This window comes from Eumetopias jubatus, unplaced genomic scaffold (genome assembly GCF_037043125.1).
Source record: "Eumetopias jubatus isolate StellerSeaLion01/CBP00866 unplaced genomic scaffold, mEumJub1_p1.0 scaffold_7, whole genome shotgun sequence".
Lineage (NCBI taxonomy): Eukaryota > Metazoa > Chordata > Mammalia > Carnivora > Otariidae > Eumetopias > Eumetopias jubatus.
In genome coordinates this window covers 135,538,299-135,552,058 of record NW_028274813.1, presented here as the reverse complement: position 1 = coordinate 135,552,058, position 13,760 = coordinate 135,538,299, and the positions used below count along the sequence as shown (strand labels likewise).

Below are 13,760 nucleotides of genomic sequence, written 5' to 3'. Positions count from 1 at the left end.
TAAAGAGTGATTTAAATATGGCATTTATCTTAATTTGGATTTCTTTGATTATAACAGGTTATATGTTTATATGCTTTGACCCTATACTTTTGGATGAGAGACATTTTAAAGCAAAATGCTAAAAAATTTGAGAAGCTTAGGAATAAAATGTTCAGAGCCTATTCCTATTAGGCTCTATTCCTATTAGAGAAATAGCAGACCTTGTTTTACATAATATGTAATAAAGTGCTAAAAACAGTGTATTGATTACAAATACTGGTCACTTAAGCATTTTAAATTCACTACAGAAATTAAGTTTGATGGCAACTGGAAAAGATTTTCTAAATTATGAAACTATGCTTCCTTAAAGCAAGAAATACTATTATTTTAAAATGATACAAATTATTAATCATGTCAAATACTCCAAATACTAACTAAAAAGATACTATAACTTCAAAAAATTTTATCAGAAAGACCAGTCTATAAAATTTATTTTATTTCTAGATATACCAATGAATCGTCACGTGATTTTCAGTGACTCACTTCCTCACTACCTCACTCAATTCTACAAAGTGGAGCAAAAATATAGCTCAAACTCCTACAGAAAATTATGAGAATAAAACCAGAGAGCATCCTTGGCTCCTTACAGGTAGGCACAATATTATTAAAATTATTAGAAAAGAGACTTTGTAAACTGCCCTTATTAAAATTAAAGCCCATCCACACATAACCATTCATTCCCAGATTAATTACACCTACATAAGAGCAATGTCCTGTCTTCACATGGGACATGGAAGAGAAATAAAAAACACAGTTAAAGCAAGGTGTGGAAATGAAAATGAGGTTCTAGTCTTTCAGTCACCACCAACTTACTCTCCATATTAACATTCCCTTCATTTGTAAAATGCAGATATTCCAAAAACTTTTCAGTCCGTCATAATGATTTCTGGAAAAACTGCTTTGCCAATAATTATATCCTGTATAAACATGAATTATCATTACTAGAAACCATTATCAATTCTCTATTTTATGATTCAAATACTACACGTATTGAAAACTTTTAACCTTATATCCCCTGAATCAAACCTGTACATAAATGCTGTTGTATCTTTATTTATAAAGATGAATATGATTTGGAATATACCATTATACTCAGAATCAGAAAATTTCTTAATGAATGTGGAAGAGAATTCAGAAATGTGGACATGCATGCAATGGAATTTAGGAATTGGCATTTTGGGTGCTAACATATAATTGTTCATAAACATAAAATGTATACATTTACCTGCTATATTTTTGCGTGTTTTGATCTTATTTTACATAAATGGAATCACAAATTATGAATTCTTTGTTCCCGGCTTCTTTTGAGAAACGTGTTTGCAAATTTCACCTGTGCAGCATGGAGCTGTACTTCATCCACTTTTATGGTTGAAAAGTACTGCGTTGTATGACTAGATCACAATTTTATTTATTCAGTCAACTGTTGATGAACAATGTAATGAGTTTGAAGCTATTACAAATACCGCTGCTACCAATGTTATTAACACATCTCTTAGTGCACATGTTCATGCATTACTCTCAGGGATATACCCATGGAAAGAAATTACTGGGTCAGAGGGTATGCAAATATTAAAGTGTTTCCTAAAGTGGTTGTAATAATATACGTTCCCACCAGCAGTGTTTAATGAGTTCTCATAACTTAACATCCTCTCCAAAACTTGTACTGTCCATCTCTTTTTTAATTTTAGCCACTCCAGTGGTTTATGATGAAGCCTCTTCAGTTTTAATTTATATTTCTCACGTTACTAATGAGGTTAAATACATTTTTCTTATGTTTCGTGCATATCTGGATTTCTTTTATGAAGTGTCTTTTCATGTCTCATCATTTTTCTATTGTCTCTGTCATACTGATTTGTAAAAGTGCTTTGAATATTCTGATACATGCATTTTGTCTGTTACACATATTGCAAATATGTTCTTCCACTCTGGCTTGCCTCACTGCGCTCCTATTAGTAACTTGACAAGAATAAAATTTCTTAATTTTAAGGCCATAAAATGTATCAATTGTTTTATTTATATTAGTGGATTTTATTTATTTTAAAGAAATCTTTGCTTGTCAGAAGATCATGAACATATTCTCCTTATATACTAGCCTCTGAAGTTTCATAGTTTAGCCTTACATACTGAGATATACAAATCAATCTTAACTTGATTTTTGCCTGTGGTATGGAAGATGAGTCATTATTTTTCTGTATGGATCACCAATTGTTCTAGTATCATCTTTTAAATAATTCTTTCCCTACTACTCTACAGTGCCAGTTTTGTCATAAAGCATGTATCCATGTACATACACACTGGTCCTCTTCCAGGCTCTTTATTTCTTTTGTCTATCCTTCTGGCATTATTTCATGAAAGTAATTATTGTAGATTTATAAGTTTTGAGTAAAGAAAATCCTTCTGCTTTTGCAAGACTACCTAAGCTATTCTTGGGCAAAAAATTTCCTTCAAAACACAAAATGAAAACTAATGAAAATTTTATAATATTGGTTAGGATTACACAGAGAATAAGCCTCAAATGCGCACAGATTATAACATTCAGAAAAATAAAACCTTAATGGGCAACTAAATTAACCCTACATAAAGAATGTTCTAGACCAATGCTGACAAACCTTTAAAAACAAGAACACCTCAGAAGGATTCAGCCAATACCAAGTAACTTACATGAATACAAACACAAAGCTCACCACTATGTAAAATAATACAAAAAACTTCTTCACTCAACAATCTCACACCACAATGTCCAGCATCCAAACAAAAATTATAAGGAATGAAAAGAAACAGGAAATGTGCCCCATACTAAGAAGAAAAGTCTATCAATATAAAGAAATTCAGGAATGATACAGTTAATGGAATTAACGGATGAGGGCATTAAAACAATGATTATAAGTAAGCTCTAAATGTTAAAACAGGTAAAGGAAAACAGTAACATGATGATAAGAGAAATGGAAGAAATAAAATTTCTAGAGATAAAAAATAATTATCAGAAATAAAAAACACACTGGATGAGAGTAAGAAAAGATAATATGTTGCAGAAGAAAAGATCAGTGAACCTAGAAATATGACAACATTAACCATCCAAGAAGAAAAAAGAGAAAAAAAACAAAGTACAAATGCTGAAAGAGACAATATCAAATGTATAAAATTCTCTCCTCCACCTCAAAAAACAAACAAAAAAACAAACAAAAGCCCAACCCTGGGGTCAGATATTTGAAGAAACAATGCCAGTATTTTTCCAAATCTGGTTAAGGAAAAAAAAAAACCCTCAAGGAAACCTAAGAAGGATTTTGTCAAAGAAAACCATACTAAGGCACATCATAATCAAATGACTAAAACACAATCTTTGAAAAAGTCTTAGACCAGTCAAAGAAAATAGAAAAATTACATCAGGGTTAAGGGTGGGGTGGTGTGGAATAAGAAAAACAGCAGACTTTGTATCAGAAACTATGTAAGCTATTGCAGAAAGGATGTCACAACATATTACCAAAGACAAAGAGGGACATCTCAAGATACAGAACCCAATTCATCAAGAATATAGAAGAAGATTAAATATGCATGCAACTAATATTAGAGCTTCCAAAATACATGAACCAAGAAGTGAAAGGATAAAGTCCACAATTAAAGCTGAAGATTCCACACTCCTCTCTCAGCAATTACTGAAACAAACAGAAAATCAGAGGGATAAATTTTGAAAGACACTATGAACCAATTTGACCTAGTTAACATTTTTAGAAAGTTCTACTCTACAACAGCACAATACACGTTCTTCTTTAGCGCACACAAAACATTCACTAACACAGATAACATTCTTCACTTTATAATAAATATAAAAAATATGTTCTTGGACCACAACATAATTAAATTAAAAACAAAGAGAAACAGGACGCCTGGGTGGTTCAGTGGGTCAAGCATCTGCCTTTGGCTCAGATCATGAACCCAGGGTCCTGGGATCAAGGCCCACCTCCGTCGGGCTCTCTGCTCAGTGGGGAGCCTACTTCACCCTCTCCCCCTGCTTGTGTGAGTTCTCTCTCTCTCTCTCTCTGTCAAATAAATAAAATCTTAAAAAAAAAATAGAGAAGCATAACTAAAAAATTAGCCAAATATTTGACAATTAAATAGATCAAAAAAATCACAAAGGAATTTAAGAATTCTTTAAACTCTATGTAAATGAACACAAAACTTTATAAAATGCAGAAAAACAAAAATTTTAACTAATAATTGCTCCTTTAGAAAAAGAAGGAAAATCTCTAATACCAGAACAAAGGAGGGGACATCACTATAAATCCTTCAAACATTAAAAACAGTAGAGATTATAATATGCACCTTTATGCCAATAAATAAGACAATTTACCTGAAATGGACAAATTTATTTGAAAGACACAAACAACTGAAGCTTATTTAAGAAGAATTACTATAAATCTGAATAGCCCAAATCAAAGAAATTGAGTTCATAGTTTAAAACCTTCCCACAGGGACGCCTGGATGGCTCAGTCGGTTAAGTGTCTGCCTTCAGCTCAGTCATGATCCCAGGGTCCTGGGATTGAGTCCTGCATCAGGCTCCTTGCTCAGCCGGAAGCCTGCTTCCCTCTCTGCCTGCCACTCCCCCTGCTCGTTCTTTCTCCCTCTCTGTCAAATAAATAAAATCTTAAAAAAAGAAAAAATAAAACCTTCCCACAAAGGAACTCCAAACCCAGAGGTCTTCATTAGTGAATTCTACCAAACAATTAAAGAAGCAATACCACATGCATGGAAACTTTTCCAGAAGAGGAAACCTTTCCAACTCACTCTCATCCAGATACAAAAGCCAGACAAAACATTGTAAAAAAACTACAAACCAATACCTACTATGAGCACGGATGAAAAAAAAAGTTAACTAAATTTTAGCAAATTAATCCAGCAATATATAAAGTATAACAAGTCATGACTAAGCAGAGATTATCTCAGAAATGCAAGATTCCTTAGTTTAGTATTCAAAAAAAAAATCAACATAACTAACTACATTAATAGATAAGAGAGAAAGAAAAAAAAAACGTGATCATCTCAAGAGATGCAGAAAAACTGATAAAAATTCAATACCCATTCATGATTAGAAAAAAATTCTCAGCAAACTATGAATTGAACTTAATCTCAGAAAGGGTATCTGTTAAAAATCTATAGTTAACATAATACTTAGTAGTGAAAAAGTGAATGTTTTTGACATAAAATCAGGAGTAAGGCAAAAATGTTAGCTCACCACTTCTATTCAACATTGCACTAGGACTACTAGACAGTGCAATAAAGCAAGCAAAAAAATTAAAGGACAAAAAATTTAAGGGAGTCTTTATTCACAGACAAGATGATGGTCTACACAGAACATATGAAGAACTCTAAAAACTGTCACTAGAATGGGGGGCCTGGGTGGTGCAGTTAGTTAAGCATCTGATTCTTGGTTTCGGCTCAGGTCATGATCTTAGGGTCATGATATGGAGCCCCACGTCTTAGTACGGTCTCTCCCCCCTCCCTCTGCACCTCCCACTCGTGCCTCTGTCTCGCTCTCTCTCGAAAATAAATAAATCTTTTTTTAAAATGTTACTAGAGGGGCACCTGGGTGGCTCAGATGGTTAAGCGTCTGCCTTCGGTCATGGTCATGGTCCCAGGGTCCTGGGATCAAGTCCCACATCAGGCTCCCTGCTCCGCCGGAAGCCTGCTTCTCCCTCTGCCTCTGCCTGCCACTCCCCCTGCTTGTGCTCTCTCTCTCTCTGTCAAACAAATACATCTCTGGGAGGGAGCAAGATGGCAGAGGAGTAGGAGACCTGGATTTCTCTGGTCTCAGGAATTCAGCTGGATAGGGATCAAACCATTCTGAACACCTATGAACTCAACAGGAAATCGAAGAAAAGAATAGCAACAACTCTTTGAACAGAAAAGCGACCACTTTCTGGAAGGTAGGAGGTGCAGAGAAGTGAATCCAAGGCGATATTCGGGAGGATAGACGGCGGGGGAGGGGGCCTCCGTCGGCCGCTTCTGGCAAGTGATAGAGCCCCGGAGCACAAAATCGGAATTTTTAGAAGTCAGTTCTGCTGACGGACATCACTCCAGTGGCGGGAGGGGGGGGGGGCTGTGTGGAACCCTCATGGGACAGCATGGTCTCAGGACCCTCAGGGTCACAGAAAGACCGGGGGTGCCTGAGTGCAGCAGAGCTCCCAGGTATCAGAGCAGGGAAGCCGGCTGCAGAGACAGAGTGAAGGCACAGGCTCTCAGCTTGGGGTTGCCATAAACTGTGATCTGTGGCACAATCAGGCCACTGCTCCTCCAGCAGGGACCCAACAAGCGGCAGAGCCGGGGAGACTCACCTTCCTCCCCCAGGAGGAGCGGCGCAGGAGCGCACCGCAGGGATCTGCTGGGTTTGGAGACTCCACACGGGGTTGTGTGCCAGAGATAGAAACACTCGGTTGCAGGCCGGGTGAGCACGGAGTGCGGCCAGAGACCGGAGACGGGAATGATTGGCTGCTTTTCTCTGGGGGAGCACTGAGGAGCGGGGCCCCGAGTTCTTGGCTCCTCCGGGCGGAGACTGGGAGGCCGCCATTTTCACTCTCCTCCTCCAAAGCTGTACCGAAAGCTTGCAAGGGAACAAAGGCTCCGGAGAGCAAAACCGAGATTACTTAGCTGGGACAGACAAGGGCGGGGCAATTCCGCCTCCCGCAAAGACATGTAGGAACCAGGGCAACAGGCCCCTCCCCCAAAAGATCAGCAAGAACAGCCAGCCAAGACCAAGTTTACCGATCAAGGAGAATGGCAAAACTACAGCGCTAGGGGAATACTGCATATAGAATTAATGGCTTTTTTACCATGATTCTTTAGTCTTTTAAAGTTAATTTTTTTAACTTTAACTTTTCTTTTTCCCTTTTTCAACCATCTTATCAATCCCTTTTTTAAAAAAATATTTTTATTTTTCATTTTTAAAGTCATCTTCTATCCCTTCATAGTAGTTACCACTATTTTTGGCATACACATATATATATATACGTTGTTCTCTCTTTAAAATTTTGAGATAGTTTGTTCGAACAGATCAAAATATACCCTAAATCTCAAGTGTATGGCTTTGTTCTACTATCCTGCCTGATCACATTCTCTCCCCTTTTTTTTTATCCTCTTTCTTTTTTCAAACAACTTATCAATTCCTTTTATAAATTTTTTTTATAATTTTCATTACGGACATATTCCATCCCTTCATCATATCAACTCTTATTTTGTACATATATAAGTCTTTCTTTCCTTAAAATTTTGGGAGGAACTTTCTTCTAACAGACCAAAATACACCCAAAATCTAGTGTGTGGCACTGATCTATGCACCAGCCTGATCATATCTGATCATATTCTGGTTTTTTTTTTGTTTTGTTCTGTTTTTATCTTTTTTTTTCTTTCTTCTTTCTTTCCCTTTCTTTTCCCCTGGTTTCAGGTATTTTCTGATTTGTTTAGAGTATATTTTCAGGGGATGTTGTTACCTGTTAGCATTTTGTTCCCTCATTCATCTATTATCCTCTGGACAAAATGACAAAACAGAAAAAATCACCTCAATAAAAAGAACAAGAGGTCGTACCGTCTGCCAGGGACCTACTCAATACGGACATTAGTACGATGTCGGACTTAGGGTTCAGAATCATGACTTTAAAGATACTAGCTGGGCTTGAAAGAAGCATGGAAGTTATTAGAGAAACCCTTTCTGGAGAAATAAAAGAACTAAAATCTAACCAAGTCAAAATCAAAAAGGCTATTAATGAGGTGCAATCAACAATGGGGGCACTAACTGCTAGGATAAATGAGGGGCAGAAGACAGAATCAGAGATATAGAAGCCCAAATGATGGACAATAAAGAAGCTGAGAAAAAGAGAGATAAACAACTACTGAATCACCAGGGCAGAATTCGAGAGATGAGCGATACCGTAAGACGAAACAACATTAGAATAATTGGGATCCCAGAAGAAGAAGAAAGCGAGAGAGGGGGCAGAATGTGTATTGGAGCAAATTATAACAGAGAACTTCCGTAATGTGGGGAAGGAAACAGGCATCAAAATCCAGGAGGCACAGAGAACCCCTCTCAAAATCATTAAAAATAGATCAACACCCCGACATCTAATAGTAAAACTTATGACTCTCACAGATAAAGAGAAAATCCAGAAAGCAGCTCGGGAGAAGAGATATGTAACCTACAATGGTAGAAACATTCGAGTGGCAACAGACCTATCCACAGAGACCTGACAGACCAAAAAAGGACTGGCATGATATCTTCAGAGCACTAAACGAGAAAAATATGCAGCCAAGAATACTATATCCAGCTAGGCTGTCATTGAAAATAGGAGAGATAAAAAGCTTCCAGGACAAACAAAAACTACAGGAATTTGCAAACATGAAATCTGCCCTACAAGAAATCTTGAAAGGGGTCTTCTAAGCAAAGAGAGAGCCTAAAAGCAGCATACACCAGAAAGGAACACAGACAATATATAGTAACAGTCACCTTACAGGCAATACAATGGCACTAAATTCGTATCTTTCAATAGTTACCCTGAATGTAAATGGGCTAAATGCTCCAATCAAAAGACACAGGCTATCACATTGGATTAAAAAAACAAGACCCATCGATATGCTGTCTGCAAGAGACTTATTTTAGACCCGAAGACACCCCCCACATTGAAAGTGAGGGGGTGGAAAACCATTTACCATGCTAATGGACACCAAAAGAAAGCTGGGGTGGCAATCCTTATATCAGACAAATTAGATTTTAAACCAAACACTGTAATAAGAGATGAGGAAGGACACTGTATCCTACTTAAAGGGTCTATCCAACAAGAAGACCTAACAACTGTAAATATCTATGCCCCTAACATGGGAGCAGCCAATTATATAAGGTATTAATAACAAAAGCAAAGAAACACATTGATAACAATACAATAATAGTGGGGGACTTTAACATCCCCCTCACTGAAATGGACAGATCATCTAAGCAAAAGATCAACAAGGAAATAAAGACTTTAATCACACTTGACCAAATGGACTTCACAGACATATTCAGAACATTTCATCCCAAAGCAACGGAATACACATTCTTCTCTAGTGCCCATAGAACATTCTCCAGAATTGAACACATCCTAGGTTAGGTTCTCAGGTCTCAACTGGTACCAAAAGATTGGCATTCTTCCCTACATATTTTCAGATCATAATGCTTTGAAACTAGAACTCAATCACAAGAGGAAAGTCAGAAAGAATTCACATACATGGAGGCTAAAGAGCATCCTACTAAAGAATGAATGGGTCAACCAGGAAATTAAAGAAGAATTAAAAAGATTCATGGAAACAAATGAAAATGAAAACACAACTGTTCAAAATCTTTGGGATGCAGCAAAGGCAGTCCTAAGAGGAAAGTGTATAGCAATGCAAGTCTTTCTCAAGAAACAAGAAAGGTCTCCAATACACAACCTAACCCTACACCTAAAGGAGCTGGAGAAAGAACAGCAAATAAAGCCGAAACCCAGCAGGAGAAGGGAAATAATAAAGATCAGAGCAGAAATCAATGAAATAGAAACCAAAAGAACAGTAGAACAGATCAACGAAACTAGGAGGTGGTTCTTTGAAAGAATTAACAAGATGGATAAACCCCTGGCCAGACTTATCAAAAAGAAAAGAGAAATGACCCAAATCAACAAAATCATGAATGAAAGAGGAGAGATCACAACCAACACCAAAGAGGTACAAATAATTATAAGAACATATTATGAGCAACTCTATGCCAGCAAATTAGATAGCCTGGAAAAAATGGATGCATTCCTAGAGATGTATCAGCTACCAAAACTGAACCAGGAAGAAACAGAAAATCTGAACAGACCTATAACCACTAAGGAAATTGAAGCAGAAATAGAAAATTGAAGGAAATAGAAATGGAATAGAAATAGAAATAGAAATGGAAGGAAAACTTCCAAACTCGTTTTATGAGGCCACCATTACCCTGATCCCCAAACCAAAGACCCCATCAAAAAGGAGAATTACAGACCAATATCCTTGATGAACATGGATGCAAAAATTCTCACCAAAATACCAGCCAGAAGGATCCAACAGTACATTAAAACGATTATCTACCACGACCAAGTGGTATTTATCCCTGGGCTGCAAGGTTGGTTCAACATCTGCAAATCAATCAACGTGATACAATACATTAACAAAAGAATCGTATGATCCTCTCAACAGATGCAGAAAAAGCATTTGACAAAGTACAGCATCCTTTCTTGATCAAAACTCTTCAAAGTATAGGGATAGAGGATACATACCTCAATATCATAAAAGCCGTCTTCGAAAAACCTACAGCGAACATCATTCTCAATGGGGAAAAACTGAGAGGTCAGGAACGTGGCAGGGATGTCCACTCTCACCACTGCTATTCAACATAGTATTAGAAGTCCTCGCCACAGCAATCAGACAACAAAAAGAAATCAAAGGCATCCGAATCGGCAAAGAGGAAGTCAAACTCTCACTGTTTGCAGATGATATGATACTTTGTGTGGAAAACCCAAAAGACTCCACCCCAAAACTGCTAGAACTCATACAGGAATTCAGTAAAGTGACAGGATATAAAATCAATGCCCAGAAATCAGTGGCATTCCTATACACCAACCACAAGACAGAAGAGACAGAAATTAAGGAGTCAATCCCATTCACAATTGCACCCAAAACCATAAGATACCCAGGAATAAATCTAACCAAAGAGGCAAAAGATCTGTACTCAGAAAACTATAAAATACTCATGAAAGAAACTGAGGAAGACACAAAGAAATGGAAAAACGTTCCATGCTCAGGGATTGGAAGAACAAATATTGTGAAGATGTCAATGCTACCTAGAGCAATCTACACATTCAGCGCAATCCCCATCAAAATACCATCCACTTTTCTCAAAGAAATGGAACAAATCATCCTAAAATTTGTATGGAACCAGGAAAGACCCTGAATAGCCAGAGGAATGTTGAAAAAGAAAAGCAAAGCTGGCGGCATCACAATTCCGGACTTCCAGCTCTATTACAAGGCTACTGGCAGAAAAACAGACACATACATCAATGGAACAGAATCGAGAGCCCAGAAATGGACCCTCAACTCTATGGTCAACTCATCTTTGACAAAGCAGGAAAGAATGTCCAGTGGAAAAAAGACAGTCTCTTCAACAAATGGTGTTGGGGAAATTGGACAGCCACATGCAGAAGAATGAAACTGGACCATTTCCTTACACCACACACAAAAACAGACTCCAAATGGTTGAAAGACCTAAATGTGAGACAGGAGTCCATCAAAATCCTAAAGGAGAACACAGGCAGCGACCTCTTCGACCTCAGCTGCAGCAATTTCTTCCTAGAAACATCGCCAAAGGCAAGGGAAGCAAGGGCAAAAATGAACTCTTGGGATTTCATCAAGATAAAAAGCTTTTGCACAGCAAAAGAAACAGTCAATAAAACCAAAAGACAACCGACAAAATGGGAAAATATATTTGCAAATGACATATCAGATAAAGGGCTAGTATCCAAAATCTATAAAGAACTTATCCAACTCAACACCCAAAGAACAAATAATCCAATCAAGAAATGGGCAGAAGACATGAACAGACATTTTTCCAAGGAAGACATCCAAATGGCCAACAGACACATGAAAAAGTGCTCAACATCGCTCGGCATCAGGGAAATCCAAATCTAAACCTCAATGAGATACCACCTCACACCAGTCAGAATGCCTAAAATTAAAAAGTCAGGAAACGACAGATGTTGGCAGGGATGTGGAGAAAGGCGAACCCTCCTACGCTGTTGGTGGGAATGCAAGCTGGTGCAACCACTCTGGAAAACAGTATGGAGGTTCCTCAAACAGTTGAGAATAGAGCTACCATACAATCCAGCAATTGCACTACTGGGTATTCACCCCCCACATACAAATGTAGAGATCCGAAGGGGTATGTGCACCCTGATGTTTACAGCAGCAATGTCCACAATAGCCAAACTGTGGAAAGAGCCAAGATGTCCATCGACAGATGAATGGATAAAGAAGATGTGGTATATATACACAATGGAAAGGAATGAGATCTTGCCATTTGCAACGACATGGATGGAACTGGAGGGTGTTATGCTGAGCGAAATAAGTCAATCAGAGAAAGACATGTATCATATGACCTCACTGATATGAGGAATTCTTAATCTTAGGAAACAAACTGAGGGGTGCTGGAGTGGGGGTGGGGTGGGATGGATGGGGTGGCTGGGTGACAGACATTGGGGAGGGTATGGGCTATGGTGAGTGCTGTGAATTTTGCAAGACTGTTGAATCACAGATCTGTACCTCTCAAACAAATAATACAATATATCTTAAGAAAAAAAAAAAGAAGATAGCAGGAGGGCAAGAATGTAGGGGGGTAAATTGGAGGGGGAGACGAACCATGAGAGACTATGGACTCTGAGGAACAAACTGAGGGTTCTTGAGGGGAAGGGGTGGGGGGATGGGTTAGCCCGGTGATGGGTATTAGGGAGGGCACGTTCCGCGTGGAGCATGGGATGTTATGCACAAACAGTGAATCATGGAACAAACACTACATCAAAAACTAATGATGTAATGTATGGTGATTAACCTAACAATTTTAAAAAAAAGATTCTCCCTCTCTCTCCCTCTCCCTCTGCCCCTCCCCAATCCTTTCCTTCCGTCCTCTCTCTCTCTGCCCTACTCCCTCTCTCCCCCTCCCTCTCAAAAAAATAAAATAAAAATTTAAAAATAAAAAATTTTCAAAAATAAACTGGTATCAGAACAAAGTACTTTAACAAAGAACCCATTTTGTAAGTTCATTTTTTAATACTACTTAATACTCAAAAAAATGTACACTTTATGTTAAATAGAACTATTCTTAAAACAAGTAAAAAAATAAATGTCAAGTACCACTCCCGTTTTCTACTGATACAATCATCAGGCACAATCAATGTCTAATATTTAAAATGTTAATGTTAACCTAAAACACATCAACTTTTGAAGAGGACTATACATCTTACAAATTGGAACCATTAACCTAGACCATTTTAAGTTTTTAAGTCAAATAGCCTACTCAGGGGCTTTGCAAATATGCACCTATGATTTAAGGTGGCAAATTCAAGTTACAAACGTAAGTCTACATTTTTAAAAAAATCTCCTAACTCTGCTTAATTTTTTTCTTTGACCCTTCCTAAGGTATTTCAAGAAATATTTGTCCACTTCATCTTTCATTTGAAAATCTTTCTCAGCTTATATCTAACTCATGTCCTCAAATCTGCACTTTCTCCTATCTATTGTCACAGTAAACATGGACTACTTACTTTAGATATTTTTTTTTTTTAAGATTTTATTTATTTAACAAAGAGAGACACAGGGAGAGAAGGAACACAAGCAGTGGGAGAGGGAGAGGCAGGCTTCCCACTGAGCAGGGAGCCTGATGCAGGGCTTGATCCCAAGACCCTAGGATCATGACCTGAGCTGAAGGCAGACGCTTAACCAACTGAGCCACCCAGGCGCCCCCCTTTTTTTAAATAAGGGTAAATGATATAGAAGATGAAGTGAGAAAGATGAAAAAGTAAGAATTAACTTAGCAATATCAGACAAAATATATGAGAAACTGTCAGTATACAATAGAATGCACTTCATGTGGACTTTACAAATTTTCTCAATTAATCTACATTAAACCCCAAAATAAACTCCAAAAAGACTAC

At 37.7% G+C, this 13,760-nt stretch overlaps 1 protein-coding gene across 6 annotated transcripts in view; it reads right to left on the bottom strand.

The window, feature by feature from the left end:
- MEF2A (myocyte enhancer factor 2A) overlaps positions 1-13,760 on the bottom strand; it is a 172,365-nt gene that overhangs the window by 126,501 nt on the left and 32,104 nt on the right. The gene's annotated exons all lie outside the window — the stretch shown is intronic.